The 18,425-nt window shown below is 42.2% G+C and overlaps 1 long non-coding RNA gene across 1 annotated transcript; it reads left to right on the top strand.

The window, feature by feature from the left end:
* Positions 1-260: 260 nt before the first annotated feature.
* On the top strand, positions 261-3,475 carry LOC148685290 (uncharacterized). The gene is made up of 2 exons (XR_015950374.1): positions 261-452; positions 3,290-3,475. It is a non-coding gene; the product is annotated as an uncharacterized LOC148685290 (long non-coding RNA).
* Positions 3,476-18,425: the final 14,950 nt, after the last annotated feature.

Raw genomic sequence — 18,425 nt, forward strand, 5'->3', positions numbered from 1 at the left:
TTTATTGTTTATCACTATATTTGCAATTATCTAAATCTTTTCATGTTGTAAGCCTCCTTGAGCATGGTTTCAACGATGGAAAGACAGCAAACAAATAAGCAACAATGATTATCCTATCTTTGTGAGGAAATATTTGGCATGGTTCAAAAAATATTTGGCATGGTTGTGCTTTTAATTTCTTACAAATAAAAACACCCACCTGGCCTCCCTTTTAACTCAGAGATGCAGGAATTTGTACTGAAATGCTGTTGTTCCACTGGTGACTACAGTGTTGGGATTCAGTTGTGAAAAGATATGGAAAAGTCTCCCCCTTCGAGATAAAAGGACCCAGGACAATCCAGCACAAGCGCATCTAGAACATTTTCAACAAACTTTGGGACTACACCAGCATGGCATGATTACATCACTGAAATCAACAATGTGTCTGAGGATGTTTCCACCTTTCCCAGCCTGTAGGTATCCGTATTCCACACTGGAAAGGGGGGGCATAAGAGGGGAGGGTGAGCAAGAGAGAGAGAAAGAGAGAGAGAGAACATGTTTAGCATGCGAAAGTTTTCAAAATTAACTGAGTTCCATTCACCCCGTTCCTCCCACACTGCTCAGCAAATGATTCAGAGCCTTCAGCGTGATTTCATCTGTGCAGGCTCTAATCCACTTACTTAATGAAATACATAATTAACATATTATAATTGCAGTAAAGATGGTTTTGACAGAAATCATTTCCCGTATCTAATACCGTGGTAATTTAATCTGTTCCCCACTCCCTAACACGACCCTCCGTGATTAAGTTTCATAAGAATTTTTTTTGATTGATTGATTCATCTGACGTGCCTGGCCCTTGCAAAAGGAGTGGCTGTCAGTTTCCAGATAGTCACGTGACGTTGCGGCAGATGGCTGTGCAGAGGCTTTTGCTCTGTCTCTCTGTGTGGTCTCTCCCCACCCTGGTTCCTTTGCTTCTCTATTTCTCTCTGTGCACGGATAATCCAAATACCTCTAGCATAGATTCACTAATGCACATACATGCACGTGTATACAAATGCAAACGTGTGCACATACATTAAAGCAGGCAAAGAAAAATGGGCAGAGCTAGAACATCAGCTAATTTAATGGTAGCATAGATTCATAGAACTGTGGAGTTGGAATGTACCCAAGGGTCATCTAGTCCAACCCCCTACAATGCAGGACTTGCAGCTAAAGAATCCATGACAGATGGCCAAAAAGGAGAGTCCATCACCTTCTCAGTTAGTCCATTCCACTGTCAAATGGCTCTTGCTGTCATAAAGTTGTGTCTAATCTCCTTTCTTGTAACTTTAAGCCATTGCTTTGGGTCCTACCCTCTCAGGAGAAGACAATTTTGTTCCATCTTCCATGTGATATTTGAAGATGGCTATCATATCACCTCTCTGTTTCTTCTTCTCTAGGCTAAACATACCCAACTCCCTCAACTATTTCTCATAAGATGGTTTCCAGATCCTTGATCATCTTGGTTGCCCTCCTCTGCACACCTTCCAGCTTGTCAACGTGCTGCATAAACTGGCACCCAGAACTGGACACAGGACTCCACGTGGTGTCTAACACCAAGTCAGAATAGAGCAGTATTTGATGTCCTTTGATCTGGGCATAGGACCAAAGGCCTATCTAGTCCAGCAGTCTGGCCAATTAGATTGCCTTTAGGGAAGCCCACAAATGAGATAGGTGAACAGTTGCCTTCTCTCACTTGTGATCCTTTCTTCAAAGGCATCCTGCCTCTGATCTTGGAAGTAGCACATAGTCATCATGAGTAGTGGCCATGGATTGCCTTGTCCCCCACGGATGTAGATAATCTCCTTTTCAAGCCATCCAAGTTGGTAGCTATCACTACACTTTGTGATAGGCAATTTCATGGCTTCTCTCGGTGATGGGTGAACTTCTGAGCTCCCCATGAAATGTGGTAATGGCCACTGACATATGATGACTCGAAAAAGGGGATCAATGTAAGCATGATGTATGGGGTGCTGTTAACCATTTATGGTGTGGTGGCTAGAGTTTTTTTACCAGGTCCCAAGGAAACCCAGGTTTAAATCCCCACTCAGCCATGGAGCTCAGTGGGTGACCTCGGGCCCGTCACCCACTCTCATCCTTGCCTACCTCACAGAGTTGCTATGAGGATAACATGGGTGATCTTGTACAGTGCACCACCTTAGGTTCCTTGGAGGAAAGATGGCATATAAATGCAATTATAAATAAGTAAACCTTGTACAGAAACAGAGGCTATCTGAAGGACTGCATTCTCTCACAGGAACCTGCCCAGGTTCTGAGATCTTCAAGAGAGGCCCTTCTCATTGTTCTGCCACTCTCATAGGCACACTTGGTATGAATGGCAGACTAGAGCAAAAGAGGATGAAAACCAAGTGTCATCGGTGTTGAAAGGCATCTTTCCCCTTTCAGCAATTTTTCAGGGACAGCTGTGCAAGGGTGCAAAAGTATCAATCTATTGAGGAAGCATTAGCTTAATTAGGCATTGTTTGTCCTCATGTTCTATATTAGGTGGGATCACCTGCATGACTAGCATAGCAAGTATTGTCCTTACTATAATTCAGCTTTGTTTCCCTACAGTGAGCTCTGCATGTAGTCAAATCTGATTGGATGGAAAGCACTGGGACAGTATCATAGTCACTGTGGGATCTCCACATTCCCATCTTTGAAACCCAAATGTCCCTAAAAAACAAAATGGGTAAAACACAGCCCTGGTCTAGACCAAAGTACATCCAGCCCACCATTCTGTTTTAAGTTTATTATTATTATTATTATTATTATTATTATTATTATTATTTAAATTAAATAACTAATTAGATAAATTGAACTGTTCACCAAGGCAAGCAGGGAAATTTTGTTCGGTCTACATTCTGTGTGAACTAGCAATGGGAGAATCTGTCAGTTTTGGTTTCTCTCAGTTTCTCATTTTTTATTCCTAATCTTAAATTCAGATCTCCACATTTCCACATCAGTTTGAGAATTTGTTTGAGAATTTGTTTAAGTCCTCATGAAAATTCACCAGCATTTTACTGTGAATTTCTCCCAATATACACAACTGTGTATGCAATTTTGCACATTTTTGCCGAGCCAAGTCCTCATGAAAATTCACCAGCATTTTACTGTGAATTTCTCCCAATATACACAACTGTGTATGCAATTTTGCACATTTTTGCCGAGCCATTTCAGCTAATAGAATGCATTTTTTCTATATTGTTTCCACTAATACATGCATTCTTATGGACACTTCCCCCTTGTTATATGCATTTTTGTACAGATTACTTGACTGGAGGATTCCCCTACAAAATTCGGAAGAGTACAAATTTCTGCGGTGGTTCCCTGATTATGGAGTGCTTTCCCCAGAGAGGCTCGCTTGACACCATCATTATAGACACTGGGCAAAAACATTCCTCTTCTCCCAGGCCTTTGGCTAATTAAACAACCTATGGCATTTTAAACTGTGTATGGAGTGAGGTCATTGTTTTTGTTTGTTACTATGTTTTATGTTTTGTGATTTTATATTGTAAACTGCCCTGTGATCCTTGGATGAAGAGCGGTATAGACATTTAATTAATTAATAATAATAAAATACTCTCTTCATCCTTAGTTACATATGACTGAACTCCAGCTTTCTATCTGTTGTGAATGAATTTTCCAAGGCTTGAGTTGTAGCCAATTAAACTCTACTCAAAGCACAGCCATTGAAATGAATGGATCTATGCTAATGATTTTCATTCAATTCAATGGGCCTGCTTTGAGTGAGAGAAACATTGGATAAAACTCCCTGTTATCAATGCCCAGGGATATGTTCTTTCTGCCTCTCCCTCTGTACATATGTGCAGTAACTGTATGTGGGTATATATAATTCATTCGGCTATGATATCCCATAAAACCAGATAAAAGAAAAAGTAAATGATTACTCTTGGCAACCCAAATAGAAAGGTCTTATAGCAATTCTGCAGGGAGGAAATGTTGATGTTCAGGCTTTGAGTCTCCAGAGGAAGGGAGTTTTATGGTTGTGGGATAACCACCGAGAATGCCTATTTAAATGCCCCTTCTGTTTGAATTTGGCTTGCAGATGGGATAATCAACAGGGAATTCTCAGCTGATCTGATAGGGCTCAATGCGACAGATGGGTGGAGGCAGCTTCTAATGGCATTTTGGGTACAAGCCATCTAGGACTTTATAGATCAAATCCAGAATCTTTAAATTATGCTGTTGAGTTAATCCAAAAATCCGACTATATTCACCTTTTATATTCATCTAAGGCCACCAGGGGCGTCACTTTGAGAGGAAATGTGGGAAGAACTACTTATCCTATTTCAGATGTCCACAGGAGTATCTATATTTCTCATCAACACAATGGCAATGCAATTCGAACCACACCTAGCTTGGGGACTGAAGCTGCCTTGGTCACTCTGGTGGGTGACCTCTATCAGGAGAGGGAGAGTATAACCCTGTTGCTCTTAGCAGATTGTCTTTTGATACTGTTGACCATGATATCCTCCTGAACCATCTACGGGCCACTATCTCCTGCAGTGACTTATATCCAGGGACAGTTCCAGAAGGTAGCATTGGATGAATGCTTCTCAGCCTCTTGGCTCTTGAGTTGTGGGAAACCATAGGCTCTTGAGTTGTGGGAAACCATATTGCTTTGATGCGATTTAACATCTACAGGAAGCTGTTGAGCAGTGGCCATTGGAACTTATCAATACGCTGGTGATACTCAACTCTGTTTCTCTGTAATATCTGAATTGGGAATGACTGAGAAGGTCCTGGACCCATGTCTGGATTTAGGAGGGCTCTGGATGAAATCTAATAAACTGAGTCTGAGCTCTGGCAAGGTTGAAGGTCTGTGGGTAAGGGGTTCCAGGGTCTGGACAACTGGCCAATTGCCTGCTTCAGATGGGGGCATACTCCCCCTGAAAGAGCAGGTTCATCATCTTGGGGTGCTCCTGGGTCCAACTCTGTCACTGGCGGCACAGGTGTCTAGGAGGGCCTTTCATCAATTTTAGTTGGTAAAACAGTTACATCTGTTCCGGGATTAGGATAGTTTGGCCAGAGTCGTCTATGTGGGGCTACCCTTGGGGTTGGCCTGGAGGCTGCAGCTGATGCAGAGCCCAGTGGCAGGAATGGAATAGAAATTATTATTATTATTATTATTATTATTATTATTATTATTATTATTATTATTCCAGATCGAGGTAACATGGTTGTTTTTACAATCCAGCAGTATATAATTTTTGCAAAATAAAATAAAAACAGTCATTTTAATCCTGTTTTTTTTAAAAAAATAAAAAGACAAGGAGAAAAGAAAGGGGGGGGGAGGAAAATAGCATTTTCATTGTAACATGTAATTTGGCTCTGCATAAAGATTGCCTTGTGCAGAAGTTAATGGCACCAATCCCTTTGCTTAAAAAATGAGTTGCTAATATTACTGTAGCTGTTATGATTAGATATCTAATCGCAATGTATGCTCTTAAATATGCTGGATAGAAATGAGTATCTGTGCTATGTTTGAGAGATGGACAGTATGGTAAGAATTATACACATGCACACACACACACACACACACACACACAGAGAGAGAGAGAGAGAAGCACAGGTGTGTGCATGTATTTACATGTGTGTGCATTTCTGTGTTCCACTTCATCTCAGAAATACCCAGCAGTGGGCCTTTGAACCTTGCTGAGAATCTGTCCCTGCCGAAATATGAAACTCTCCCATCTCCCACAAACCAGCCTTGCAGACACATGGAAAAATAAGGCGGTAACATCACCATAACTCTCCCCACTGTGGCCTAAAGCCCCATCTGCAAAAAAATAATAATAACAAAAAGAAACCCAACCCTATTCTCTGTGAGACATCAGAAATGGCAACACACCCAGAATTTCCACATCTGCATGGGCAAGTCACATTGGAAATCTCTGCTGAGGAGTTTCTCTTGTCCTCGGATCAAGGCTGGGGGGGGGTGGGGGGGGAGAGAGAGAGGCAGCCCTTTCGGTTGAGTGGCAAGTGTACATGGACACCACCCCTTCAACTGCCAATATGTTATGAGGGCTTGGTAACAATCTGGAGTCTCCGGGGAGCTCTGCTGCAGTTCAAGTGAGTATCAGACAGAGAGAAAACAATTTCTGGTGCCAATAACGCGGCACAGATGAAAAATGTTTTAATATTTGAAGCTGCTTTATGGCAGAAGCAATGACAGTGATGGAGTCAATGTCAGCTTTTTTCCTTTAAATGTCATCTTTCGTCTATGAGGTTTCTCTCTCTCCCTCCCTCCCCCCACCCTCCTTCCCCTGCTCCGGAGGCAAAGTGAGGCTGGTGCCTGCCTGTTTGCAACCATTGATCATTGATTTTATTCTAAATGGAAAGCTTGCCAGAAGACTAGAAATTCTGGAATTTATTAGGATTTCTTTAAGAGGCACTTTAGCTCAACAGTTCTCATTACCGTCTTTACAGCGTTACTTATTTTTCTTTTTATGTCATGTGATTTGTAAAGGGTTGGGACTCGGGGAACAATATGCGATTAAACCCGTGGCGTGCGCCGCAGTCTGCCGACGTGGGGAAGAAGATCCTTCAGAAGGGCGTCAAGTGTTTCCGAGCCTCAAAAGTTTCTATCTCCAAAGCCATTGTCTGAGATCTGTAGAGCTTGCACACTATTATTTAACCTGCCATTCCAAATTGCTGCTTTTATTAAATAAGGCAACTCATGGCAATTATATACACACAAAAAGCTCAGACATCTTTGTATTTTGACACTGGAGATGTGGCCCCCTGGTCCAGGGATTACTTAGGGTGGAGAAGAGAAGAAGTGCCTGCTGGACCAGGTAAAGGGGGCCCATCTACTCCAGCATCCTGCTCTCACCGTGGACAACTAGATGTCCCCATTGGAAACCAGCAAGCAGGATCTGAGCTCAAGAGCCCTCTCCTGTGGTCTCCAGCAACTGGCATCTAGAAGCATTGCTGCCTCCAACAATGATGGCAGAGCATAACCATCATGGCTAATTGCCATGTCAGCCTCATTCCCCTCAATGAATTTGTCCAATCCTCTTTTAAAGCCATCCAAATTGGCGGCCATCACTGCCTCCTGTGGAAGGGAGTTCCAGAGTTGAACTATGTGCTGGCTGAATCCAGCTCAGGGCTGCTAACAATTATGGTAACTCCTTAGCGAAACCCCGCCCCCCCGCCCCACGTAACATACAATATTGCTTACCCTGTATGTCCTGATATCATTTCATTGCATACCTTCCCTGCCTCCTACTCCTCTTTATTGGCCAAGGGGCAGGGAAATGCAGTAAAGATGCAGGGCAAGTGATGCTACATAATCTTTACTTCTTTGTAGACCATCTTTCAGCAAGTGCTGTTTCCAAAGGACTTGCTGGCATAAAATAGCCTGCACAGTGGTACCTCGATTTAAGTACAAAATTGGTTCTGGAATTCTGTACTTAACCTGAAGCGTACTTAACCTGAAGCGAACTTTCCCATTGAAAGTAATGGAAAGTGGATTAATCCATTCCAGACGGTCCGTGGACTACTTAAACTGAAGTGCACTTAACCTGAAGCGAACTTACCCATTGAAAGTAATGGAAAGTGGATTAATCCGTTCCAGACGGGTCCGTGGAGTGCTCACCCTGAAGCGTACTTAACCCGAAGTATGAGTGTATTTGGTTCTGAAAGTCTGTACTTAACCTGAAGCGTACCTAACCTGAAGCGAACTTTCCCATTGAAAGTAATGGAAAGTGGATTAATCCATTCCAGATGGGTCCACGGAATACTTAAACTGAAAGTACTCAAACCGAAGCGTACTTAAACCGAGGTATGACTGTGTAAAGAACCTATGTAGCATACAGTGAGCAAAAATCCCCAACAAACTGACCAGCAGAACCCCCCCAACCACACTAAGTCCAGTTGTTAGGAGCCTCAGGACCCAGTTCATTAAAAAGTGCAGCAGGACAAAAAAAAAAGTTTTCCATCTGCCTTCCAAGGAAAGGCAAGAGATAAGGTTCAGTATGTTCCCTAATGGAACTACCACTGAATAGGCTCTGCTCATAAGAAAACTTAAATGTGTGGGGGACAGGACATGATGTGGCAGCACTAGGCTGAACATGATGCATTGCATGCTCCCTCGTCTGTAGCGTGTGCCATGCCAGGATATTCCCATTCATGGATGAAGTGAATCTGCCTAAATGTCCTTACACAGATTGGGTCACCCTGCAAAATGGGATTCCCATGTGCTCAGAAGCTATTTTGTGTGCCTCAAAGTACACACAGCCCTTTGGCTAGAGCTGTTCATCTTTGTACTGTATGCATTAATATTTCCTCACCACCACCACCCCTGTAAGAAGCATTTGTCTTGTTCAATGAATACGGATAAAATATATTTGGGGCCGTGATAGCTTTTTGCTTTCCCCCCCATACAGTGGCAGTATTCTGAACATGCCAGCTCAGAGCGGTGAAGGCTTTATTAACATTGAACGCACTTGTGTGCTTATGTATAGGTGATTATTCTTCATTGGGTTAGAAAGCATCCATTTACGACCCGTACAGTAGCCTAAATGTTTTTGGGTTCTTGATGTGTTTCCATTGGCACAGGACTTGTTCAAACAGGTATGTAAGCTCTTGGCCGAGATGCCTGACATTCAAGCTTTATTACAGAGCAAGGCTCCCAGGGGATGTGAATTATAGTTAGTATCAACCTTGGCGTGCTAAAAGCATCATTCAGCCGAGCTGATCGTGGAATTTACTCTAGAGTTTTGGGCCGGAGATCCATCTGCTGAACTGCTCCTTCTTTATCTGTGTAGTTGCAAGAAAACAAAGTGGTGTGTGTGTGTGTGTGTGTGTGTGTGTGTGTGTGTGTCACACCAAAGAGGAAAGCAGTCATTGCAAAGAAGGATAAAACAAGGAAATAAAAGATCTTGGAGACTTCTTAGCTAGAAGTGAGTTTTATAGCCACCATTTAGATCAAATTAATTCTGTCCTGCTCTTTCATAAACTATCAAGGGCAGGGCGTGAAAGATAGGGGAGGAAGAAGGCTTCTTCTGCCTGGGGGGTGAATTTAAATCTGAAGCTCGAAAACTGAAGTGTGTGTGTGTGTGTGGCAGGAAGAAAGGAGTGTATGTCTTTCCCCATCTATACTATAGCAACTGTTTGCAGAAAGGTTTCCTAATGTGGTTTGGGATTGTGGCAGAAGCTCCACTGGGAATTGTAACCTCTCTCTATGTCTGTTGCTGATAAGAGATTTTATTAACACCCTGGTTATCCAGATATTACAATTATCCTTATGCACAGATTCTGTTCTTCCAAACTTCAGATATTCAAAAACTATCACCTGCAAAACAGGGCCTCTGCAGGATTCCTGCCCCATTCATGATGTTTGTGGATTGTACATATCTCGGCACCCTGTTGCAGAGCAGAGGTAGATTTAAGGGAGCACGACTGGTTCAGTTGCCCTTTGCACAGAGCCGGGGGGGGGGGGGGGCGGGCTGCAGCTATGATTTATTCTGGAGCATGAGAGTTGGAGGGGTGCTGAATTTGGGCATTGCACAGGGCGCCACTGAAATGTGAGACACCAAGATCAACCACTGCGCAAAGGCAAATGGCAAGAAGAACCATTGAACTCCTTGGTGGAAATGGTGTTACGTAAATGCAATAAGTAAATAGATAAAATACATGTTTGCAGTCACCACAAGACAATAGTCGTGACTGTACAGTTCATACACTGCATTCACCTCTGTGTACTGATGCAAAGGAGAGGCCTGGCTGTGCATTCCTCTGAGTCATGAGTCCTTTTGCAGACCATACATGAACAAAGCCGGGATGTGTCTGGTACAATGGCAAAGCCTCATAAACTGCAGGGGAAATTCAGAAAATGTTACAAATGAGGCTGAGCCACGTCGGCAGCTTCTTGGCTGATGGATGCTGAAAGTATAATGTAGCACATTTTTGTTGTTGTTGTTATTTTAGAAAATTCATTTTGATAAAAGAAAGCAGTGGTCTGGAATAGATTTCTGCCATAACTCTTCCTGTAAATGGGCTTTGAAATAAGGTTTACAAGGCCATGCCTTTGAACAGGGACGGGTCTGTAGTTTCGTCATCCTAATGCTGTTGATAACATGCAAATATCAAAAGATTCAGTAAAGTTACTGTGCTTAAGGATCAGGCCAATGGCCCGCCAAGCCCAGCATCCCATTCTTACTGTGGCCAACCAGATGATCCATGAAGTTTATTTTGTTTTGCTTCCCCCATCAACAATACTAGTAGGGTGGCACCATAAACTATAGGTAAACAACAGGGTGCTCTTCATATGGTGTTGGGCTGATTCCCCCTCCTTGCTTCTATTCAAACTGCCATGGAACTGTTAATAGTTCTACCTAGACAGTGACTCAATTCGTACATAATACTAAGTCATGGTTTAGCATGAATGAGAAAATCTGTAGGTTCCTGGAAGGAGTACATGAGGAACTAACCTTGGTTACAGCAAGTGGTTTGTCTGGAGTGAGACAAACCATAAGCCTGGGTTCAACATAGCTGCCAAGTCTCCCGTATTCCCTGGGAAACCCCCATTTTTCCAGCTGTTCCCAGCCGAAAAAACAGATTTTTTTGTTTTTCCCCGGTTTATTCTGGCACGACGGCCATTTTGGAACTGGGCGGAGCATGCTCAGAAGCGACTTTTGATGCTGCTCTGCCCAGTTCCAAAATGGCTGCAGCGTGACTTCTGGTGCAGTGGCCATTTTGGAACTGGGCAGAGCAGCATCAAAAGTCACTTCTTAGCATGCTCCGCCCAGTTCCAAAATGGCGGCAGCGCTACTTCCGGTCTGCTACTTCCAGTCCGATCCCTTATTTTTCAGGCAGATTGGTGTGGAAATGTGGAGAACTGAATTTAAGATTGGGAAAATGAGAAACAGAGAGAAAACAAAATTGAAAGATCCGTCCATTGCTTGTTATGGAATCATGGTTTGGTTTAGCATTATGTGTGTTTAAACCGACTCTCATATATATAATATACGAAGAAATATAAAAGCTCAGTCTTAACATCCCCTTGTTACAGAAAGCTGCTTTTAAGGTAAAGGTGTCTCACGGTCAAATGTGTTGACATTCACTCATACACTAATCCATTTCTCCTTCCAGATTCTTTAAAGCACAGCATGCCTCTCTACTAATCTTAACTATTCTCTTGAGAGATAGGCTAGAGCAAGTAATGGAAGATACATAAAAGCCCAGGCATAGAACACAACTGTCGTGGTCAAAACATAAATGTTTGCTTTCCAAATTGTACACAGAGCCGCCTCCTGTCCTGAAGGCATGCAGCCTCTTTAACCTACTTAACTTTCGTTCATCAACCACACAATGTTCCTTTTCAGAGTGGGGAAAAAATCAAGTATCTCTAAGTGTCACTTTAGGTGCGATGTGCGTGATGAATGAAGAGGACCTTGCTTCAGGTCCTCAACAGTATCACTCCTCAACCAAGCAGTTTTGATTTTTAGGATCACGGGCACCGAGTTGGCTATTCCTGTATTAAGCGGCATGCAATTTATTATTATTATTTAAATAAATAAATAAAAAAGCTTTCAAAGTAAAACTTTCTGAAGGGCACATTTCGATGATTCTCCATTTCTCCCTCCCTCCTCCCCAGACCAGCACGGGTGGTTAGGCTGTGTCAAGTATTTACAAGCCATCTGAGGAGTCCATAATTCAGTTCTTCCTTTTCTCATACATTCTCCAGATTGTTAACAAATTCCCTCCTTTGATAACAGCATGTTTTTCCCCCCCTCCCTCGCAGGCGAGGTGACATGACATAACCCCTGGCCTATTAGGAGAACACGATTCCTTTCAGACGGATTAGTTCAGGTACGCAAATCTCGATTCAAATATTTAACAGATTGCCCATAAATCAAAAAAGGTTCACGGGGAGCAGGGGTAATTCGGAGCAAACATAAACACTCTGCAAAGGCTGATCCCCTCTGTGTCTGCCTAACCTGCCGGAGACAAGGGATCAGAAAAGGGAGTAGAAAACAAACCGTCCATTGATGTGTGAACTTGAGCTCTAAAATATGAAGCGAGTGGTTGTATGCTTCATAAAACACCCTCCCTATTTACATTCCCTCTTTATGAGTGGTCGGCAGCTCTCAGATTATGGCCTGAATTTACGTTTAATTAAGTTCAAATTGGTTGCATCAGAACGATACCACCAAAGCATTTTTAATTAATAGCGCAACTGTTGCAGCAGTCAATCACACTATCTAGTACCTGGAGCTTCTAGTTGTTTTGTCACTCCTGAATGAATCCATCCTTTTCTCTCTCTGTCTCTGAGAAGCTGCAGGCATGATCTTTTTGTATCCTCCCAACCAATGAAGACTGGGGTCAACTAAACTTTCATTTTCACCAACAAATCAATCCTCTGGGAACTGAGTAGTTTAGAATTAGGTAGGTGAGTCCCAAAGGCACGATTGTTTCACCCAAGTAGTGACCCAAAACCATAGAAGGAGAACTTCCCGAGTTCTCTGGGAAGAGGGATCAATGTCCCGCTCTGGGAGCTGTAGCTCTGTGAGAGGAATGGGAGTCTCCTAGGAATGCTCAGCACCCATAGCAAACTACAGTTCACAGGAGTCTTTAAGGGAAGCCATGACTGTTTAAAGTGGCATGATACTGCTTTAAATTCATTGTGCAAACAGGCATCTGTATCTGCGCTGAATATGAAAGGTTATCTCTTTTTTTCTACATATGGAATTGTTTTTATATATGGAATTGCATTTTACATATTACATTATTTTTATTGTCTGTGAATTTACAGTGCAATTGCTTTGAGATACATTACGGGAAGCCTTTCATAAGTGAAATCAAATAAATGAAGTTTGATTTTGATTATGGAAATAAATAAATAATACCATCAAACTAATTGAGGCTCTAGGTTGATTAGTTTTTTTATAAAACGCTTTCAGGAAAAGTTGACATCCACAACTTAAGATGTTCATGACACCTAAAATTGTGTTTGGAAATATTAGGAGGTTTGTAATCGATTCCGGGCTGAGATTCTCACATGCCTAGTCTGAAAATGGCAATAATCAGGATCTGCAAGAGAGGAGGGAGGGAGGGAAGGAGAGAGAAAGAAAGAGAGAGAGAGAGAGAGAGAGAGAGAGAGAGAGAGAGAGAGAGAGAGAGAGAGAGAGAGAGAGTGTCCTGGTGAGGTTCATGAGCTCAAGTTCCTCTTCTTGATGTTTATCCCAAGCTTGCAATTTCGCCTCTGTTATTTTTTTCAAGAGCCAGCAAGCCTTCATTATGTTGTCTGTGCTGGGTCCTTTTGAAATAAGCCAGGCATGCAGGTGCAACTAGCAAGGCCCGTAATGTGGGAGAAATGAACTTCAGAGCATGGAGAGATTAAGAGCATAATACAGAATGAAGAAACCTCCCTTGACTTTGATGGATGGAATTTGAAGCAAATTGATGCCCCTGTCTTTTTGGCCAATATATTTTGTTTAAATGGAAAGCGGGTTGAATCACCCTGCTGGAGAAAGCAATTATTCTCCCCTTATGCCTTGTTTCTGGTACCTTCTTTGAAACGTGGAAGGGAGCAACGTAAAGGTAGGATGTGAACATTAGGGGTCACTGCTCGGCTTAATTCTGTCCGTGGAGCCAACCAGGCCCCAAGACTCCACACAACCTCCAGGCTGTCATAGGAAGAGACCTTCTGAATCAGACCAAAGGCCTATGTCAGACAAGGGGGGCCTGTGGTCCTCCAGATGTCGATGGACTCCAATTCCCACCATGCTGGCTGGGGCCAATGGGAGTTGGAGTTGAAGAACATCTGGAGGGCCACAGTTTCCTTACTCATGACTTACACTATCCTGGCATTGGCCATCACTGGCTGGCTGGAATCATGAAAGTGGGGACACCACTTATGGGACTGAGGACACACGGCAAGATTTCATTGCAGTGCTTATTTACAGTAGGGAAAGGAGAGGAGATTTCACATTGTATGCTACTTGAAGGAACTGATCATGGGTCAAAAGCAGAATATAAATGCAGTTAGAACAATTGGGGTTTTTTGTTTTTAAAATCACATCTATGCATTTAAATTATTAGATGTGAATGTTATGCAAACCAGTGCCTTTATTTTAGCAGATACAGTTCCTCTTTGGGGCCATCCTTGGATATGGGAGAACTTTGTTTCAGTTTGCATTTGAAGGCTAACCTACATAATCCACACTTTCTGAAACAAGACAATGATGGAAACACAGAATCACCCTTCAGAATTCACATTTTTGGGTTTTTTTGCAATGCAGTTTTCTGCATCTGTGCTGTGTAGAAAAGGGCAAACTGCATGAGTGGAAAACAACATAAAATGCATTATATAGTCATACCTCAGTTTAAATACACTTCGGTTTGAGTACTTTCAGTTTAAGTACTCCGCGGACCCTTCTGGAACAGATTAATCCACTTTCCATTACTTTCAATGGGAAAGCTCACTTCAGGTTAAGTATGCTTCAGGTTAAGTACGGACTTCCAGAACCAATTACACTCATACTTCGGGTTAAGTACACTTCAGGTTGAGTACTCCGCGGACCCGACTGGAATGGATTAATCCACTTTCCATTATTTTCAATGGGAAAGTTCAGGTTAAGTACGCTTCAGGTTAAGTACAGACTTCCGGAACCAATTGTCTACTTAAACCGAGGTACCACTGTATTACAGACAACTGCTTTTTAAAAAGAAAGTGTCTATTTGGCAAATTTGCATACCGGCATGTGTATAGTAGGAGAAATTCACACCAAAATGCACAAGGATCTTCATTAGGACCTTTAAAAAAGAAAAAGAAGCCCCAGAATGAGGCCATTGACCTGGTCCAGAAGCCTCTTCTTACATTCACAAACAGATGTGGAAAACTGAATGTACCATTGGAAAAATGAGAAACTGAAGAGAAAGCAAAATCGACAGATTCACTCATCCCTAGTCGAAGCTAACAACCAAAGTCCGGGCAAGCTTGCTCTTTGCAGGCCTCTGAAATAATCGCAAGGCTAAATCCAACTCCCCCCCCTCCCTCCCATTGCCTTTCTGCTGTCTTCCTCCCTTTTTGACTTTCCCAGAATGCTTCAGTGGTAACTGACAGCTGGATGCGGCACAAACCCTGCTGGACAAGTGTCAGGTTTGGTGAAGGGATATTAAAGAGAACTTGATCGTGTGTCAGCTCCCTTCAAAATACACTCACATCGAAGAAGTGATATATCTGTCAAAGCCAGGACTTCAGGATTTGGCAGAACAGGCCGTTTTCATAAACAAAACTGTCCAATTACATTAAGGGCCATGAACCTCAGGTGTGTTTGCCAGGGACAGCATACACATACACATCACAGAGTCTGTCTCCCTAAAGCCATACGTTTTGATGCTGTCTGCATCTCAATGTGCCTCCTTTGTGCTTCTCAGATTAGGAATTAATTCAGAATTATCAGAAACAAAAATTGGAGCGTTGAACTTCAACATTAACTTTTTTAAAAAACACGGATGCCAAAGGTTGTAAATAACTCATGGAGAGGGGTAGAGGCAGTAGAGCATTTATGAAGATTGATTAGATGGTTTAATAAAAGAAAAAGAAAGAACCCCCTCCCCTCAAAAAGCCCTCCTAATCCCAACAACCTTCATACGCTCACGTGGCATTTATTTCTTGTTTAGTTTAGTTGCTTAAATGCTTTTAAAGAGAGCTGGTTTGAGTTTTGATTAAATAGCATCATTGGTTTGGAAACAAATTATGTCTGACAGAATAGCAACCAAAGCTTTTGCTGAAAATACGTTATTGTCAAGTTGATGTCTTCCTCTGCGCCTTCAGAAATGCAAACATTTGGCGAGAGTGAGATTTCAAGTTAAAACGGCTTGTTCCAGACACGCGGCAGAACGTGGGTGGGTAACTGTTACGCTGAAGTTCAAGGAAGCCATCACACTTCCCTCGTGAGGATAGAAACTGTCTTGTGATAGCATCTATGCCAAAATGCTCATTTCAGTGATGTGCATCATATAATATCCAAAGTTCTTCTCTCTTTTAATGGCAAAACTTTATGCAGCAGCCTTCTGTCGAGCCTAGACCACTGGCCCACCTTGTCAAATGTTGGTCTACTGACTCAAAGCAGATCTCTAGAATAGTGGTTCCCAAACTTTTTTTAAAAGGCTATTCCCACCTTGGTTCCATGAACTCATTAAATACATTTAGTTCCCTAAGCAATTATGAGAAATACTTTCAGGTAGATTTTTGAACTGGCAAGATCCTGTGAGCTTACAGAATATTGATGGCAGCTGGGCAGGGGGAGAGAGAGAGAGCCAATCAGCATGGTCAATGTTCAGTGATGACGGAAGATGTAGTCCAACAACATCTGAAATACCACAGGTTCCCCATCCCTGGTCTAAAGCATGGGTAGTAAATGTGTTGCCCTCTAGATATTGTTGGACCACAATTCCCATCAATACCAACCATTAGCTAGCTGGAGCAGATGGGATTAGAAGTCCGACTACATCTGACAGGTACAATGTACACCATGGTCTAACGAAACAGGAAGGCAGACTGTGGGTATATCAATTAAGCCAATGGATGAGATAATGTTGTGTGAGAGCTTTTTTATTTAAATTTCCTCCTTTGCTTCTTCCCCTTTGCCTTTCTAAACCCTCAGCTTTGAAATCCCAGTCCAATTAGCAAACAGATTAATTTTACTTGAAAATAGTCCTTCCTGTTTGCTTCTTGGTGCCCCTGATATTCTTCCATTTGCTAAATTTTGCTCTTGGCATTTGCAAGTTCATGCAGACTCCATAAGGTCTAACTTTTACTTCCTGTTTAAACCCTGGGTAGGCTAAGGCAATCACTACCTGCAGTAGCAGCTCATCCCCAAAGTAGGTGAATTTCAGAAGAAGTAAACAGAGGCAAGGGAACTGTTCTTTAAAGCCACTTTTGAGAAATACCTGTTGAAAATCTATCAATTTCCTTATTTTATTTGTACTTAAGTGGCTGGATGTGCATTACAGATTCATAAATATGATGGACCTGAGGCTTTATTCAGTGGAATAAAATCTCCATCATTTCACCAAGTTATGCTTCTAGCTAGTACAATTATCCCAGTATGACTTGGAACAAAATATTGATAAAAACAGTGGATCTAATTCTCAGGTAGTTTGTCATTACATATGAACCAGAAACTTCAGTTTGTTTAAACCAGGGGGGGGGGAACCTGTGGCCCTCCATAGTTTCTTGGACCCCATCATCCCCAATCATTTGTTATGTTGGCTAGGGTTGATGGAAGTTGGAGTTCAACAACATCTGAATGCCCACAGGCAGAAGCTGTGGTTTAAACTATGGTATATCATGAAATAAGTCCAGATCAGAAAATATAGCTTCTTTCAATAATCCATACTTTGAAGTTCAACTGCAGTGTGGTCTAGTTCAAATGAAACAATAAACTGTGGTTAATTTAAACAAGGAAGCAGATGTTTACAATCTCCTACTTGTGACAAAACTTGGGGAGAAGAGGGGGAAGGGAGGGTTTGAGCAGACTTGTTACTGTAGCACCAAACTGTGGTTTAGCTGCGATGGTTTCAGAATACATTCAAACTCAAACAGTGACATCATGGACAGTTCATGGACAGCTGGTCAAACTAGCTAAGGTGGAATCTCCATAACCCACAGGTAACATGGAATAACTATAACTTTCATCATTTTTGATGAACTTTCAAGAGGCAGCTGATCAGTCACTGGAGACTGAACGCCCAGCTAGGTAGACTTGGGTCTGAACCAGGCATGGCCAAACTTGGCCCTCCAGCTGTTTTAAGACTACAATTCCCATCATCCCTGACCACTGGTCCTGTTAGCTAGGGATAATGGGAATTCACTTTTTAAAAAAAACACCCAAAAACATAACTGTACTGGGCAAAGGAATTTGCAAGGGAGAAGATGCAGAAAGAACTCAATCCAAGGATGCCAAGAATGGAATGTATTGAAAACCGATATGCTCATTCTGTCACAGTTATCTGCTAAAAGAGCATCAAATTGTCACTTGAAACATTAATGGCAGTTAAATTTAGACCAATAGAAGGATATGTATATACATGTGTCCTAACCTGTCAGTGAAAAATCATGGAATATCATGCACATCAGCTAAAAAGGGAAAGCATGACTTTATTTCCAATTAACAATCAGGTTATCATATTTTTGAGATCTAATAAAGAGCGGAACTCCAATTATCATCATATAAAAACTTATCTCATAAACTAATAATCAGTATCAAGGCTATAGCAGCTACACCAGTAAGGTTTAGTGCTTCCTGGTCGCAGGCTTTGGATACCAATCTCAGGACAAGATTTTTCAATCTCAGGGCCTCCACCGAGTTTCCATTTGCCACCTCTGAATGTTGGATCCAGCAGTTTTGGCAGCAGCATTATTT

The sequence above is a fragment of the Zootoca vivipara genome, chromosome 6 (genome assembly GCF_965207765.1).
Source record: "Zootoca vivipara chromosome 6, rZooViv2.hap1.1, whole genome shotgun sequence".
Taxonomy (NCBI): domain Eukaryota; kingdom Metazoa; phylum Chordata; class Lepidosauria; order Squamata; family Lacertidae; genus Zootoca; species Zootoca vivipara.